This window comes from Lepus europaeus, chromosome 9, assembly GCF_033115175.1.
Source record: "Lepus europaeus isolate LE1 chromosome 9, mLepTim1.pri, whole genome shotgun sequence".
In the NCBI taxonomy this organism is placed as follows: domain Eukaryota; kingdom Metazoa; phylum Chordata; class Mammalia; order Lagomorpha; family Leporidae; genus Lepus; species Lepus europaeus.
Genome location: NC_084835.1, coordinates 69,884,266 through 69,902,354, shown reverse-complemented (window position 1 = coordinate 69,902,354; position 18,089 = coordinate 69,884,266). Strand labels below are relative to the sequence as shown.

At 44.9% G+C, this 18,089-nt stretch overlaps 1 pseudogene; it reads left to right on the top strand.

Annotated features, from left to right (window-relative positions):
* LOC133766292 (serine/Arginine-related protein 53-like) overlaps positions 1-9,309 on the top strand; it is a 44,112-nt pseudogene extending 34,803 nt beyond the window's left edge.
* Positions 9,310-18,089: the final 8,780 nt, after the last annotated feature.

Below are 18,089 nucleotides of genomic sequence, written 5' to 3'. Positions count from 1 at the left end.
CCACTCTGGGAGGTAGCAAAGACTTGGCCTCAAGGACTTGGGTGCCTACTCTCTGTGTGAGAGACCCAGATGGAGTTCCTAGCTCCTGGCTTCTGTCAGGCCCAGCCCTGACTGTTGCAGGCATTTGAAGAGTGAATCAGAGGATGGAAAATCTTTCTTTTAAATCAGAACAAATTCCCATCTCTACTCAGACCCTTCGCATGGCCCCAGCCCACACATACCAAAAGCCACCCTCTGAATCCATGCCCCACCCCTTCCAGTCCCACTGGCTTCTTCCAGGGCACCCACTGGTGCCAGTTGTGGCAATACCTTTCCAGAGTTCAGGTTTGGTCTTTGTGTTTTCATCTCAAACTCATTCGTGCAAATGAGAACTGGGACAGCATAAAGAGCTGCTCGGGGTCTTTGGAGGTATGGACAGTGGCTGGCTATCGTCACATGCTTGCAAGGCAGCCTTGCACTCGGGCTTGTCAGGTTGGCATCTTCTGGGTCACCTGGATGGCCCCTGCCTGGTCGCTGGGGTCCCTCCTCCCTCCAGCAGGCGTGCCCGCCCCTCCCCGGTGAGGCACAGCAAACATTGGTGGCGACAGCGTGGACATACTCTCTTTTTCTGTTTGCCATAGGTGGCAGCATGCCCAGAAGCAGCCCAAGGCCAGCGTTTCAGGGAGAAATTCCAGGCTGAAAAGACACCCAGAGAAAAGGGGAGGCACAGAAACCCCTGGCGATTTCAGCAGTTACCCTCAAAGCAGGCTGGAAGCAGGTGGGCTGGGCAGTGCCCTGGAGGGCTGGCTGAGGCCAAAACGAAGCTGGGTGAGATGACACCTGCTCTACCCAGAGCCCCCTGCTCCTATAGCCTTCACCAGCAGCAATACTCTGGTGCCCAGACAGCTTCCTTCCTGCCAAGGCCAAGTTCTACCTCCTGCTTTCCCAGTGCTCAGCTTCCAGGGTTCAGAAAGGGTGGATGAGCATCAGCTCAGGTCTTCTTCAGTTTTGTATCTCAGCCCCAGCACATGCACCTTGCACACAGCAGGTGCCCCCACCTGCAGGACGGCCCCACCAGGCCCCTGGCTTCCTGCTTCCTTGCCCCGACCCTCTTTTCTTTTGATGAGGGGCCCAGGAGACCCACCCCTTCTGTTGTCTCAAGCCTCATTCCTCTGGCTGCGCAAAGGGGCCACTTCCCCTTCCCGCCTGCCTCTCCTCCGCCAGGGACAAAGGGGCCCGGCCCCCAGAAACACTGGCTCCTGGAGTCAGGAGAATGCCTGGAATGGCAGGGGCCTTGCCCGAATAGAAGAAAGGAGGACTCTAGGTGAAGGCAAAGCAGAGCAAGGCACAGATCAAAGGGAGCCTGGAGGAGGGCAGCTGGGAGACAGATGAGGCCCGTGAGGGTCAGCACGGGGACAGGCGCCACTCACAGATGCATGGGGACTGAGTCCGGGCTCCCCTTGTGAGCCCACTGGCCGCAGAGACGATAGATGGGAAAGGTAAGAGAAGGCATACGTTCATGCAGAAAAGGATCAACAAGGGATGAGGGCATCTCCCTGCGATGCAAACGTGTGGCCTTCCCAGCCTCAAGGTTGGGAGCATCCCAGACTGGCCTGTGTGTGAGATGCAGAAACAGGGCTAGTTAATGTTTAGCTCCCAGCGGGAAGGCCGAGAAGCTGACTCACCCTAGTACCCAGGCTGCAGTGCCCAAGTTGAAGTCACCTGTGATGAGGAAGTGACCTGCCCAGCTCCAGAAGCCCGAGCGCCCTCGGCCTCTCACAGGGATCCGTGGCGATTCTTCGCTTAGCCAGGGAAAGCCCCTTTCAGCTTTCTCCTGTTTGTGTTGGCTTGGTTACTGGGGGTGTTGGTGGTTCTAACATTCCAAACTCAAATACAGATGGTACTTGGATTGGATCTTGCTGGCTCCACCTCCAAAAAAGGTGTTGGATGGCAACTTGTAGCACCTTCTAGCAAGGTTCACCTGCCTACGTCCACAGCTAATTATAGAAGAGTGGTGAAAACCATGGATTTTGGAGCCACACTAGCAGCTGTCATGTCTTGCCTTGTTCTCTTGCTAACAGTGACTTAGGGAAAGATTCTTGACTTCTCATCAGGCGATTGCTCGTGCCTGGTTCATACCAAGAGATGAACAAATGCCAGCTCCTATTAATATCATCATTGTTATCATCATCATTTTGATTATTGTCACCTTTCCCCAAAACCTGGAATCAATGTCCTGAAACAACTCTAGACCTCTCCACAGAAACCCCATTTCCCACCTGCAGCCTGCATGGAGCTGCCACTCCCTCAGCACAGACACACTGGGCGCCTCCTGGGATGGCCACTGCAGGGTACAGAACAAACAAAGCAAGGCTCAGGTGTCTGCACAGGCTGGGGAGCTGATCTCGGGCTCCCATGCATGCCTGTAAATCCCCCCTTCCTCCCCTCACTCCTCAAAACCCCATCCACTCAAACCCCATTGAGTACACCTCCACCCACTTCTCCCCATGGCCACTGCCACCCCCAGCAGAGCCATCACCTCCCACCCAAACGGCAACAAGAGCTGCCGACTGTTCCCCCAACTCCACTCGCACCCCTTCTGTACTACATGCAGCGTGTCCAGTGGCATTTGTAAAACCGGGACTACAGAAACCTTGTCACTCCTGCTAGCCACCCACCCCCACCGCCACTGCCAATGGCTTCCACCACACTTCAGATAAAAGCTCAAGTTCTTAGTTGGCTCAAAAGGCCCTGAATGATGGGGCCCCTGGCCACCTCTGCAATCTCCTCCCTGTCTACGGCACTCCAGGCCACTGGCTCAAACACCCCTTCCTCTTCAAAGGGCCAGCGCCTTTTCAAGTCTGCGGTCAATGGCATTTCTTCAGAGAGGCCCTGTCTAATAACACGCCCCTGCCCCGCACCGGTTCCCCCTCCCACTCTGGCACAGGCCCACACTCATTTCTCCATAGTGCTTATTTCTGGAATTAGATGTTTACTTGCTTGTTGATCTGTTTTTGGTGTGTTTGTTTGTTTTGTCTCTACCATCAATAATGAAGGCAGAGTACATTACCTGAAGCACTGCCTTGCATGAACAATGAGAAACTGAGGAACATGAATAATTTGGTCTCCGGTATGTGAGATCTGGAAAGGAGGAAGGAGAAAGCCATGGATTTTAAAATTGTGATCCCGGGGTTGGGGGGGGGGGGGGGGCAGAATAAAAACATTTTCATTTCCTTCTCTTTTCAAAATAGAAATAAAATCCCAAAACAATAAAAACATGAGATTAGGGCTGGCGCTGTGGCACAGCAGGTTAAAGCCCTGGCCTGAAGTGCCGGCATCCTATATGGGCGCCGGTTCGAGTCCTGGCTGCTCTTCTTCCGATCCAGCTCTCTGCTATGGCCTGAGCAAGCAGTAGAAGATGGCCCAAGTGCTTGCTTGGGCCCCTGCACCCATATGGGGAATCCAGAAGAAGCTCCTGGCTCCTGGCTTCAGATCGGCACAGCTCCGGCCATTGCAGCCATCTGGGGAGTGAACCAGCAGATGGAAGACCTCCCTTTCTGTCTCTACCTCTCCCTGTAACTCTGTCTTTCAAATAAATAAAATAAATCTTTAAAAAAAAGCATGAGATTAACATAAAATCAAAATTTCAGTGAAATGAAAAGATTGGAAACCCCAGACAAAAATATAGGAAGGAAGAGAGCTGATGGGAAAATGGTGAGTGACTCAACACCAAGAGGAAGGTCACCCCTGAGTACTTGCAAGGCAGGGTTACGGATGAGAAGTCATGTATTCATTTTTAAAACACCAGAAAAGCTCAAATATTAGAGGCAGCAATTAATACCAAATGTAGGTGTTAAGGGAGTGATGCTGAAAACAGAGGCACTGGATGGAAGCTTGTGTGAAAACCAGTCAGGTCCCCATGTGTCCACTGCATGGAGGCAAATACTCCCCACCTCACCATCCCTCCAGCCCACACTCCCATGCAGCAAAGTGAATGCGTGGTTCTCTGCAGAGGCAAACAAAGGGCGCTCTACCTAGGAAGTTCTACTTCCAGATACTGGAATTCCAGAAATAAACAAAAATGGAAGGGAGGAAGTATCCAAAATATTTGAAGGACATGATTCTCTGGGTTGAAAAGTCCAGTACCAAGCATGAAAAATGGAGAATGACTCCCATTAAAACGTATCGTTAGTGAGCATTGTGGTGTAGCTGGTTAAACTGCTACTGAGGATGCCTGCATCCCATATCAGAGTGCCTGGATCAAATCCAAGCTACTCTGCACTTCTGATCCACCTTCCTGCTGATGTACATGGGAGGCCACAGATGATGGGTCAAGTACTTGGGTTTCTGCCACTCATGTAGAGACCCATATGGAATTCCTGACTCTGGCTTTGGCCTGGCCTAGCCCCAGCTAACAAGTGGCATTTGGGGAGTGAACCAGTGAATAGAAATCCTCACTCTGTCACTTGCTATCTCTCTCCCCTCCCCTACCAGGTTTGTATGTGTGCATGTGTGCGTGTGTGTGTGTGTGTGTGACTCTACCATTCAAATAAATAAATGTTTTTTAAAATTTAAAGACACATCATCAAAGTTTACAAATAAATGAATAAAAGATTCTAGAAGATTCCAGGGAGGAAATGAAGGTCATATGTAAGGGATCACGTGTGACAATAGATTAAAAAATGCTGGTAGCATCACTGAACACTACAGGATAATTCAATAATATCCTCAAAAATTCAGAGTCTAAGTTATTTTCTAGCGGGAATTTTATACACAATCATTTTGTGTCAGAGTAAAATAATGATACATTTTGCACATATAAAAAGACAAAAAATGTGTTTCTTATGCATTTTCTCAGGAAGAAATATGTGTTCCACAAAAACAAAAAAGTTGAAAGAAAATAGAATATGGATCCAGCAAGCAAGGGAGTCAGCCGAAAAGAGAAGGAAGGAAGTTTCCAGGATGAGTGATGGGGAGTTTCATGACATCAACCTAAAGCCACAGGCCAACTGAGCAACCTCTTCAGACTAAAGCAGAAAGGCAAAGACTCCAGTAGAAAATGTTATTGAGAGACACTGACACAACAGCATAACACAGCTGTTGAAGAATAATGGAAACTTAGACATCTAAAGAAAACTAAACTGATAAAATAAACCAACAGATATTAACTTCGAAGAAAACAGAATTTGAATGTGAAAGGAAGTATGATCAGAGGGCATGATGTGATTTAGCAGTGAATGGGACTTGAACATCTGAACATATATATAGAACATCTGAGCATGAATATAATCAGAATAGGCATAGAGATTAACAAGAGAGGAAAAAGTGTTTAAACAAACGATTATTCTGTAAGAGGAAGCTAATAGTTAACATCTAAAATTGATGAATGTCCTTAAAAAAAGAACCCTAAAAATAGATCTGCCAAATGATCCAGTAATCACAATGCTATGTATATAATCAAGAGAAATGAAATCAGTATGTCAGAGAGACATCTGCTTTACCATGTTTATTGCTTCACTATTCACAATAGATAAGATATGGGAGCAACCTAAGTGTCCATCCACTGATGAATAGATAAAGAAAAGGTATTTCATGTATACAATGGAATACTACTCAGCCATAAAAAATGATAAAATCTTACCATTTGCAATAGCAGGGATGGAACTGATTGTCATTATGCTATGTGGAATAAGCCAAACACAGAAAGATAAATATCCCATGATCTCATCTATATGTAGAGTCTTTTAAAAAAAGGTGATCTTGTAGAATTTAAAAGTATAATGGTGGGGACCAACACTGTGGCATAGCAGGTAAAGCTACTGGGCAGTGATGCCAGCATCCCATATGGGTGCCAGTTTGAGTCCTGGCTGCTCCAATTCCAATCTAGCTCCCTGCTAATGTGCCTGGAAAAGCACTGGAAAATAACCTAAGTGCTTGGGCTCCTGCATCCACATAGGAGATCCAGAAGAAGCTCATGGCTTCCAACCAGCCCAGCTCTAGTAGGTGTGGCCATTTGGGGAGTGAATCAATAGATGAAGACCTCTCTCTCTCTCTCTCTCTCTCTCCCTCTCTCATTCTATAACTCTGCCTTTCAAATACGTAAATCTTTTTTAAAAAGTATAATGATAGTTACCAAAGGCTGGGGAAGGAAGGGACTGGAGCAGGTTGTTAAAAGTTACATAGTTATTGCTGGCGCCGTGGCTTAACAGGCTAATCCTCCGCCTTGCGGCACCGGCACACCGGGTTCTAGTCCCAGCTGGGGCGCTGGATTCTATCCCGGTTGCCCCTCTTCCAGGCCAGCTATCTGCTATGGCCCGGGAGTGCAGTGGAGGATGGCCCAAGTCCTTGAGCCCTGCACCTGCATGGGAGACCAGGAGAAGCACCTGGCTCCTGGCTTCGGATCAGCCCAACGGCAAAAAGGAAGACCTTTCTCTCTGTCTCTCTCTCTCACTATCCACTCTGCCTGTCAAAAAAAAAAAAAAAAGTTACATAGTTATAGTCAGGTAGGGGAAAGAAATTCTAGGGTTCAATTGCAAATTAGGATAACTATATATACTATTAATATACTACATATTTATAAAAAAGAAAAACTAGAAGATAGAATTTGGAATGCTTTCACCATATAGAAAAGTTAAATGTTTGAAGAGATAAATATACAGTGCTCCACTTACAATCCAACTCCCTGCTAATACACGTGGGAAAGCAGTGGAAGATGGCTCAAGTGCTTGGGCCCCTGCCACCATGTGAGAGTTCCTGGCTTGAGCCTGGCCCAGTCCATTTGGGGAATGACCAGCATACGGATGATCTCTTTGTCTCTGTGTCTGCCTCTCCCCCTCTCTCTGTAACTCTGCCTTTCAAATAAATAAATAAATAAATAAAGATTCACAGGGCAAAATCCTGCTTAGTATGAGCTAACCAGAGAGATTCTGATGATTGGACAGTACTGAAAGAATTGGAGTTCTGACCAGAGTGGAGAAATCATTGAAACTCAACTCAGACTCCAGAAGGTGCACACTTGAAAAAATGAACTTGCTAGACCTATCCTAACAAAATCTTAGACTATTCCTTTTTTTTAAAGATTTATTTATTTATTTGAAAATCAGAGTTACACAGAGAGAGGAGAGACAGAGAGAGAAAGAGAGAGGTCTTCCATCTGATGGTTCACTCCCCATTTGGCCACAACGGCCGGAGCTGCGCCAATCCGAAGCCAGGAGCCAGGAACTTCTTCCAGGTCTCCCACACGGGTGCAGGGACCCAAGCACTTGGGCCATCTTCTACTGATTTCCCAGGCCATAGCAGAGAGCTAGATCGGAAGTGGAGCAGCCAGGTCTCGAACCATCGTCCATATGGGATGCCGGCGCGTCAGGCCAGGGCATTAACCTGCTGCAACCACAGCACCGGCCCCAGACCATTATAACTTAATATGATCAAACTGATCCACTGGAAGAATGACTACCTTCCAGAGTAAAATTCAATGCACTTAAAACACACACACACACACACACACCAAAGCCAGACTATCAAAAAAATAGAGCTCATAATGTCAAGTAAATGATCAATTATTAGACATATGAAAAAGCAGAAGAGTATTAGACATAACCTAGGATAGAATCTATTGAAATGAATGTGGAGATAACACAGATGTTGGAATTGGCAGGGAAGTGTGTATAAAGCAGCCATTAGAAAGATATTTAAAAATCAATAAACAAAAATATCAACACAGCCGGCGCCGCGGCTCACTAGGCTAATCCTCCGCCTTGCGGCGCCGGCACACCGGGTTCTAGTCCCGGTCGGGGCACCGATCCTGTCCCGGTTGCCCCTCTTCCAGGCCAGCTCTCTGCTGTGGCTAGGGAGTGCAGTGGAGGATGGCCCAAGTGCTTGGGCCCTGCACCCGCATGGGAGACCAGGAGAAGCACCTGGCTCCTGCCATCAGAACAGCGTGGTGCGCCAGCCGCAGCGCGCTACCGCGGCGGCCATTGGAGGGTGAACCAACGGCAAAAGGAAGACCTTTCTCTCTGTCTCTCTCTCTCTCTCACTGTCCACTCTGCCTGTCAAAAAAATAAATAAATAAAAATAAAAAAAAATCAACACAATGGATGAACAGTGGAGAAAAATCACAGTATAAAAATGAAAAGTTATAAAGAATAATCGAATAATCAAAAAGAAATTCTTGAACAAAAAAGAAATTCATACAAACATTGGAAACTACAAAAGAAAACATTAACAACTTGAAGATACAAATCATCAACATAGAACAAACAGTGGAACCAGGAGGGCACTGAACTTAAACTTGTGCAGTTCCGGACCAGGAGGGCACTGAACTTAAACTTGCGCAGTTCCCTTAGTGGCGCCCTTGTCTGAGGAAATGTTTCCAGTTCTGCAGCACTGGTGGGTTGGTGGGAGGTGTGAGTCCAGAAATCCAGATCCAGTTTATAGAAAGGGGATGCCAGGCATCAGATACCAAAGGAGGAAGCAGAAGCAGGAGAAAAAAGAAACACTTTAGACAGCCATCTTCCTGCAGTCCCTCAGAACACACAGTCCAGAGAAAGGCGGAAGGAAATCAAGATCGATTTCCAGATCTTGGTCCAGAGATGGTGAGCCTCATTCACATTCTCCTGACAGAGAGCACTGGTCAAGCAGTAGCTCTTCCTACAGCTCTAGAAGACAACGAAGTGGGAAGGGCCGTGGGAAATCCTCTAGAGTTCACAGGTCTGGGTTGGAAAGCAGACCAAGAAGGTCCAGGTCAGGACGTCGTCCACACTCCCACAGTGGAAGCAGTGAAGGCCCAGCCACGGAAGAACCCGTAGTTGGTCTCGGGATGGACAACAACATGAAGGCAGAGATAAGAGAAGGAGAGGAATGGAGGCGAGGGCAAGGAAGTCGACAGCGTCGAACGTGGGAATCTGCAAACATCAACACTGGACGAGAACATCCGCTACCAGCCAAGCAGGCCAAGGCCAGAACTACAACTGCTGCAAAAGCTGATGAGGCACGGAAAGACAAAGAAAGAAATGAGAAAGAAGCAAAGAAATGAGGAAGACCAAGCCACCCCGGGAGAGCAAGTGAAAAAATTAAAGAAATGGAAGATATTGAAAGTAATTGTTTCATTCAGCAGGCATTCAGATCAAGTAAACCAGTCAAAAAGTCAATGGAACCTACTGCAGAGAAACACGCAACCTCAACCCAGAACCAGTCAGTCATTGCTGACCCACCCAATACTAAAAACAAATAGACACTACCAGCAACCCTACCGCAATCAAGGACCAAAATGACAATTCTCTGGCCCACTCAAATTTATTTGTTGACAAAGCCGATGCTGAGGAAAAGTAGAAGAGATAAACCCCAAATCCTATCCCGACAAGAAAGGCTAATGGGGAGTCTGGTAGCTTGAGTAAATACACATGTGGTTGAGTTGACAGTAACATTGAAAAGTTAGTTGTTGTTTTTTTTTTGTTTGTTTGTTTGTTTGTTTTAACAGGCAGAGTTAGACGGTGAGAGAAAGAGACAGAGAGAAAGGTCTTCCTTCTGCTGGTTCACCCCCCAAATGGCTGCTATGGCCGGCGCACTGCACCGATCAGAAGCCAGGAGCCAGGTGCTTCCTCCTGGTCTCCCATGCGGGTGCAGGGCCCAAGCACTTGGGCCATCCTCCACTGCACTCCCGGGCCACAGCAGAGAGCTGGACTGGAAGAAGAGCAACTGGGACAGAATCTGGCGCCCCAACCGGGACAAGAACCCAGGGTGCTGGTGCCGCAGGCAGAGGATTAGCCTAGTGAGCCACAGCGCCAGCTGAAAAGTTAGGTTTTTAAATCCTAATATTAACTTTTTACTTTTAGAAAGAATTTAGCAGCTCTAATCTCATTTAATTCTTCTCTCTTGTAGGCTCAAATATTTGTTGATTTGAATTGAATCAAACATTGTAAATATTACAATTAGTGTAAAATTTAAGAAGCATGAAAAGGTAATCATATTAATAAAGTCAATTTTAAAATATCAACACTAAAAAAAGAACAAAGAAAAAAGATCTCAAAATATGAACAAAACTTTAATTACCTGTAGACAATATCAAAGTGATCTAACATGTTGGTAATGGGTGCCTCAGTTATAGACAAAAGATCAGCAGAGAAAAAGTAATTGTATATAGAATGACTATAACCTTCCTAAATTTGATTTTAAAATGTCAGTATACATGTCCATGAATCTCTGCTAATCCCAGTGAGGACAAAAATACAGAAAATCACACCTAAGCATATCATGATTAATTTGCTGAAAACAAAAGACATTGAAAATCTTAAAAGTGGTCAGGGGACCAGAGGTAAGAAAGTAAGTATGGAATGATATACGATACAAGGCAATGAAAATGTCTCATAAGAAACAATATGAGCCAGAAAACAATGAAATGGCATAAAGTGCTGAAATCTGACAAACCAGAATTTTATATTCAGTGAAAATACTTTCAATGTGTATTTAAAATAAAGATATTTTCAGACAAACAAAATCTTAGAGAATTTATAACAGCAGCTTCCAATCTCCCCATCTTGAGTCCTGGCTATCTTCTTTCAATCCCTAATGTGACCTGAATATTAGGACTATAAGAAATATAAAAACACTTTCAGGTCAAAGATAAATGATACTAGATGGAAACAGATGCACATAGAGGAATGAGAAGCTCTGGAAATGGCAAATACAAAGTCTTTTGTATGGATAAACACTAAATATTTCTTATTTCTCATTTTAAAATTTCTTTTAAAGATCATTGGCTATGTAACACAAAAATAATATTATGTGGCCGGCACCGTGGCTCAACAGGCTAATCCTCTGCCTTGCGGCGCCGGCACACCGGGTTCTAGTCCCGGTTGGGGTGCCGGATTCTGTCCCAGTTGCCTCTCTTCCAGGCCAGCTCTCTGCTATGGCCCGGGAGTGCAGTGGAGGATGGCCCAAGTCCTTGGGCCCTGCACCCCATGGGAGACCAGGAGAAGCACCTGGCTCCTGCCATCGGATCAGCGCGATGCACCGGCTGCAGCGGCCATTGGAGGGTGAACCAACGGCAAAGGAAGACCTTTCTCTCTGTCTCTCTCTCTCACTGTCCACTCTGCCTGTAAATAATAATAATAATAATAATAATATGCTGTGAGTTTATAGTCTATGTGGGAGTAAAATGTAAGTTATTATGTGCTGTAAATATAGAATTAATAGTAAAGCATATGGCCGGCGCCGCAGCTCACTAGGCTAATCCTCCGCCTTGCGGCACCGGCACACCGGGTTCTAGTCCCGGTCGGGGCGCCGGATTCTGTCCCGGTTGCCCCTCTTCCAGGCCAGCTCTCTGCTGTGGCCTGGGAGTGCAGAGGAGGATGGCCCAAGTGCTTGGGCCCTGCACCCGCATGGGAGACCAGGAGAAGCACCTGGCTCCTGCCATCGGATCAGCGCGGTGCGCCGGCCGCAGCGCGCCAGCCGCGGCGGCCATTGGGAAGGGTGAACCAACGGCGAAAAGGAAGACCTTTCTCTCTGTCTCTCTCTCTCTCTCTCTCTCTCACTGTCCACTCTGCCTGTCAAAAAAAAAAATAGTAAAACATAGGAGAATGATCAATAGAAGTCTACTACTATTCTCATATTTACATACTGTTGTACAATATTAATTCATAGTAGACCCTACTAAGTTAAGGATGCAAAATAACCACTAAAAATAAAACAAAGGTTTATAGGTAAAAATTCAATGGAGAAGAACAACTAATTTTCAAGTACATTTGATTATTTTAGAATAATAACAAACAATAAATGCAACAATCAAAAACAAATAACGTTACCCTTAAATCCAACCAAATCAGTAATCACATTAAATGCAAAAAAACTAAATACTCAATGAAAGGCAGAGACTGACAAACAATATGAAAGTACAAAACAAATTGTGTGCATTTACAAGATAGATTTTAAAATATAAAAATATTATATAATTACCATAAGAAAGAGCATAAAGAGTAGAAAATGGTTGCCTTTGAGACAAGAGAGAAGGGAAACTATTGCATCTTCTTTTTTTAAAAACTTTTTTCTTGGGGCCGGTGCTGTGGCGCAGTGAGTTAAAGCCCCGCCTGCAGTGCCGGCATCCCATATGGATTCCGGTTCAAGTCCTGGCTGCTCCTCTTCTAATCGAGCTCTCTGCTATGGCCTGGGAAAGCAGTAGGAGATGTCCCAAGTGCTTGGGCCCCTGCACCAGGATGGGAGACCTAGAAGAAGTTTCTGGTTCCTGGCTTCATTTGAGCTCAGCTGTGGCCATTGTGGTCACTTGGGGAATGAACCAGCAGATGGAAGACCTTTCTCTCTCTTTAGCTCTACCTCTCTCTGTAACTCTTTCAAATAAATAAAAATAAATCTCTAAAAAAATTTTTTTTCTTTAAAGGTTTGTTTATTTATTTGAAAGTAGAGCAACCGAGAAAAAGAGAGAGAGAGAGAGAGAGAGGGAGAAAGAGTTGACTTATCTACTGGTTCACTCCTCAAATGGCCACAACAGCCAAGGCCAGATGGAAGCCTGTAACTAGGAACTCCATCCTGGTTATCTCAGATGGGTATCAGGGGTCCAATTACTTGGGCCATCTTCCACAGCCTTCTTATGCACATTAGCACGAAGCTGCACTGGAAGTGGAGCAGCCGGAACTCAGTATACCATCATCATAAGCAGTGGCTTGACTTGCTGAGCCGTAACAGGGGCCCCCTGTGGCTTCTTTTTTGAAACACGTGCTCTTACACCACTTGTTTGTAATGCCTTAATTTTTTTAGAAAATGAACGAATTATTCTGGTAGCAGTTTATTAGTTAGATTTTGCCCTTTATAGTTTTTTGAAATATTTAAAAATTACAATGAATAAATAAGTGTATTTTAAAAAGTGAAAATTGCAATGAAGTATAAAAACAAGAATAAAACCATTCTACCAAGAAAAACAGATGGTGGATTTTAACTGTGATGTTATTGCTCATAACTTCCAGGTAGAGAGGGTGAGGCACAGGCTAACACAATGACTGCACTAGAAGAATATAAACCCAAAAATCAGAATCCAGGAGTATTTCTTCTCCAGTTCTCTTATAAGCAGGAAAGCAGTGGGTTTTGGGCTATGTATTAGTTATGAGACACCTAAGGCTGTGTAACTTTAGAAGAAACTTGATTTTGATTCAAAAATCTAACCCAAGGTTGAGGATCTGCATCTTGTTGCTGGCAGAGACCCAAGTTGGCAAGGGCATCACAAGGCCAGAGACAGGAAGCACATGTGTGTCTCCTCTGGTCTCTTTCACTTCTTACAAAGCCTTCAATAGTCACTCCTGGGGGCTCCACCACAATGACTTTATCCAATCCTAGTCACCTCCCCAAGGTCCTACCTCTAAAACCATAGTCAGAGAGGTTTCCACCCCTTTCCTACCTCCCAATAGGGTTGAAATTTCAACATGTATCCTTGGGGAACACACTTAAACCACACCCAAAACACAGCAGGCTGTTCTCATTTAAGGCCCCTGCTACTTGACCATTCCTAGCATGGTTAAGACTTAACCAACATTAGGATAACAAATGGTTTTTAAGTGCTCATTAAATGCAAAAAAAAAAAAAAAAGTTAGGCATACATTAATCTCACTCATTTACCTTTTCCCTCAGAGACACAGAACACAATAAATTCTTTTACCAGTCATTGGCTGATGCAATATTATTACAGTCATGGATCTACAGAATCATGCATCTCTGTAGCCATACTCTTGTGCAATCCCCTCCTACGATGACTCTATGCTGGAATATGTGGTTTGCTGTGCCAGTGGGAGATTGGTAAATATAATGTAAGCCAACACTTGAAAGGTGCTTGCACACTGAGGCACTCTCTCTCTCTCTCTGTGTCTCTTTCTCTCACTTGGAATTGTGAGCCAATAACATGGTTGTTGTATTAAGCCAATAAATAAGGCTGGTTGATGACACGGGATGATCCAGATGGCACATAACATAACAGCATGTCTTGGAACACCATCTTTTTTTCATAGAAGGTTCTACCTTCATACTAACCAAGTAAAGTCAGTGACTTGTGAGCAGTTTTGTAGCAGCTTTGATATCTTTCCATCTTGGTTCTTGGTTGTCTTGCCTTAACCCCTACCATGATCTGAATAATAGGACTCACCTTCTGACTTTTAAGTCTGTATTTTAAATTTTAATTTAATATTTGAATAGACAATGCATGCACATGTTTTTAAAAAACAGCTCTGTATTAGGGTTCAATTGGAGATGTAGAAACTTTGGCAGGTATATACACACATGCACACATACACACAAAAAGGAGTTTGTTGCCGTGATGCAGTGATCATAGGATCTAGTTAAGCAGCCTCTATAAGGCTATTATCTTGACATCTGATGTTAGTTTCAAGTCCATGGGAAGACTGTAAATTAGGGAACAGCAAGGACAAGGAAAAATCCCAAGTATGCACTAAAGCCAGGAGGATAGCCTGAGAACTACGTTGTTGCCTCCTCTGACCTTGTCTGGCAGAAGAAGCTGGTGCTCTCATCCCACAGCTAAATGCAGGAGGCAAAGCTGGCCCAGAAGTCAAAATAGCTGGAAAAGGATTCAAGGAAAGGTGAAGCCATTCAGGCCTGGCCGCTGCCCCACACAAACATGGCAGCCAGCAGATGACAATGTGTGTGAGCTACAATATAGCTTCTGCTTCACTCTCACTCTCCAACACTTTCATAGTAATCTCTTGGGGGAAGGGAATGGTGGGGGGGCTGGAAACACATAGAGAATTCTGGGAAACACAGTTCAGTGCACCCAAGTCAACACACTACAAAGTTGTCATAGAAAAATGTCTCCCTCTCACCACACTCTCAATTTCCCTGCCCAAAACAACTTGTTGTCAGCAAGGGTCAATTTTTTCCAACAATATCCTATGCACATACAAGCATGCACAAATACATGACACTTGTTTTCCTTTACAGTAAAGATCATATACTAGGCCCCACTGACAAATAGCTTGTCTTTTTTTTTTTTTAACTGAACAATATACCTTGGGGAATTTTCCTATAGAGATATGCCCTTGTTTTTCTTTTCTTTTCTTTTCTTTTTAGATTTATTTATTTTATTTGAAAGTCAGAGTTACACAGAGAGAGGAGAGGCAGAGGGAGAGAGAGGTCCTCCATCCGCTGGTTCACTCCCCAATTGGCCACAACGGCCAGAGCTGCCCCGATCCGAAGCCAGGAGCCAGGAGCTTCCTCCGGGTCTCCCACGCGGGTACAGAGGCCCAAGGACTTGGGCCATCTTCTACTGCATTCCCAGGCCATAGCAGAGAGCTGGATTGGAAGTGGAGCAGCCGAGTCTTGAACTGGCGCCCATATGGGATGCCAGCACTTCAGGCCAGGGCATTAACCCGCTGTGCCACAGCACCAGCCCCGCCCTTGTTTTTCTTAACAGTTGCATGGTATTCCATTGTATGTCTGTACCATGATCTGTTTAGCTAGAGCTTTGTTGATAGGCATTTGAATTATTTTGAAAGCTTACTATTTTATTCAATCTTACAAAGAATAGTTTTGCACATGGATAGACGTCTACAGTTGATGCGCCTTGTCAAGCTGATGTGCTAGCAACCATAACTGAGGCCAGAATGAAAAACTAATGCTATGGGTCAGGGCACAGGGGTTGCAGTTGCAATGAAGTTGCTCTCAGACACTCTACCTACTTTAATATCAGCCATTTTTAAACTTATTTTACACCTTCTCTGAACCCATGCCTTTTCCTGATCCTCCAGGAGAGCCTGTAGCTCCAGAAGACACTTCCTGGACAACACATCAGAAGGGCCACACATCCAGAAAGGCAAGATTTTGAGCTAGAAAAAAAGAGTCATTTCAAGAAATACAACTTGACTCTCCCTTATCCAAAATGCTTGGGACAAGAAATGTTTCCGATTTCAGACCTTTTTAGATTTTTGGAATGTTTGTATATATAATGAGACATCTTGGGGATGCAAACCAAGTTGAAACACAATTTGCAGGGGCCGGTGCTGTGGCGTAGTGGGTTAAGCACGCTCCTACAGCACCCACATCCCATATGGGCACAGGTTTGTGTCCCAGCTGCTCCTCTTCCAATCCAGCTCCTTGCTGATGGCCTGAGAAAGCAGTGGAAGATCCAAGTATGGACCCCTGCCACCCATGTGGGAAACCCAGATGGAGTTCAGACTCCTAGTTTCAGCCCGGCCCAGCCTTAGCTGTAGAGGTCATTTGGGAAATGAACCAGCAGATGGAAGATCTCTCTCTCTCCCCCTTCCTCTCTCTGTAACCCTGCCTTTCAAATAATAATGATAAATCTCGTTTTTAGAAGATTATGAAAATAAAGCCCAAAAATTAATGATTGGAGTCAGTCTGTGAAGACTCTGAAATGCCAGATTTGTCAGAAGAAAGTAAAGTTACTCCACACAGGAAGAGTCCCTGAAGAGAATTCAATATGGAAATGCCTAAGTGGCAACTTTGGGAAGGAAGTGATATTAATAGCCATTTTATAAATGGGTACACTCCAGCTTGGATGCAGAATACTAGAATTAGAACTTAAGAGTGGCTGATTTCCAGGTTTGGGCTTGAGCTATATAGTGAGCTTGGCTGCTTATGGTGCTCAAAAGATTTACAAACACACTGGGAACACTCAGCCGAGCCAAAAGGCAGGCATGCTCCCGTTCCCAGGCTCAGGCTCCTCCACAGCAAAGCAGCAGCACCACTGAACCCTTGGCCTCCAGCCCTGTCACGAATCAACGAGAGTGCAAAGTCTCCACGCGCTGAGTCCAAACACGCTCCCATCGGGGCCTATAGACCAGTGCCTAATTAATAAGCTCTTGGCCCACGTGTAAGAGTAAAAACTGCTTGCAACAATGAAAGGAAGACAGTGATCTCCATGGAGGAGGGGTTAACCAAGAAAGCAGAAGGGAAAATTTTGATGGGAAGATGGATCCAGGTCTAAAGTTAGCTGGCCATGTAATAACTCAAGGCTTTATTTATTTGTTCAAGTCAGATGTGAACAACTGCATAAATTTGATATCTAGTCTTGAAGTTCAGGCTACACAGCAAAAGACAAGACAATGACAGTGTTGACAGGTGCCAAGAAACAGAAAAATCTCCGTCGGCTGATAGTCTGATTTTGATACACAGCTGGTACTAAGGACTGGGGGAGTGAGCGCAGAGCAGTGTGGAAACCAGACAGCGAAGAGGCAAGAGGGCTCCTGAGTTCCTGGCCCCACCGCGGCTCCTCACCGCACACGCTTCCTCGGGATGATCTCTCTTCTCTTCACTTTCAGAGGCCTCGGGACCGCAGACCAGATAAGGACTGGAAGAGCTGCTGAAATCTGTGGTAGATTGCAAGAGAGGGTACCAGGAGACCAAAACACAAGAGACCGCTTTCAAGTAATCAGGAACAAGACTTGAGAACATTTGGAATCTTCCTTTTTTTTTTTTTTTCATTTGATATGTTTTCCCATTGCCCATCTTTTAACATGAATTTTCTGGCACACTCTAGCCTGATAACATATCAGAGAAATTTGTAATAAGGAATGTTAGTCCTGAGAAACTACTTCTCAGAACATCCATGACAAACGTCCATCAACAATTGGCCAGTATTCTTAAAATGTGTTAAGTTAGCTTCTTGGAACCTATAACACCTTTTGTAATTTAAATAATGTAATGAATGGAAATTAGGTCCCTGTGCTAGCTCATAAAATCTATTTAATAATGTTTCTAAATATCATGTGCACAATTGCAATGAAAAATGTTAATATTGTAAATGACATTTTGGCAAATGATGATGCTTTGAATACGGGTTACACTTCAAGTAAAATTACAAAGGCTATCATGGGAAATTAACTTGTGATAGTGTTTGAAGGCCAAAGGTGTCTGAATTCCATTTTAGAACTTGAACTTGGAAGAAAGTTACACACAAACAACACACACACACATACATATGCTGTAGCAGAACATGTTCATTCCAGCAATTTTTTCCTGGGAGACTCCAGTTGGAGAATAAGGCTGATGGTTGCCACACACAGGATGTTTCCTAGCAGAGATTTTTAATTTAGGGAAGAAAAAAAAAAAAAAAAAGCCTGCAGGTCACTTCCGGTGTAGCC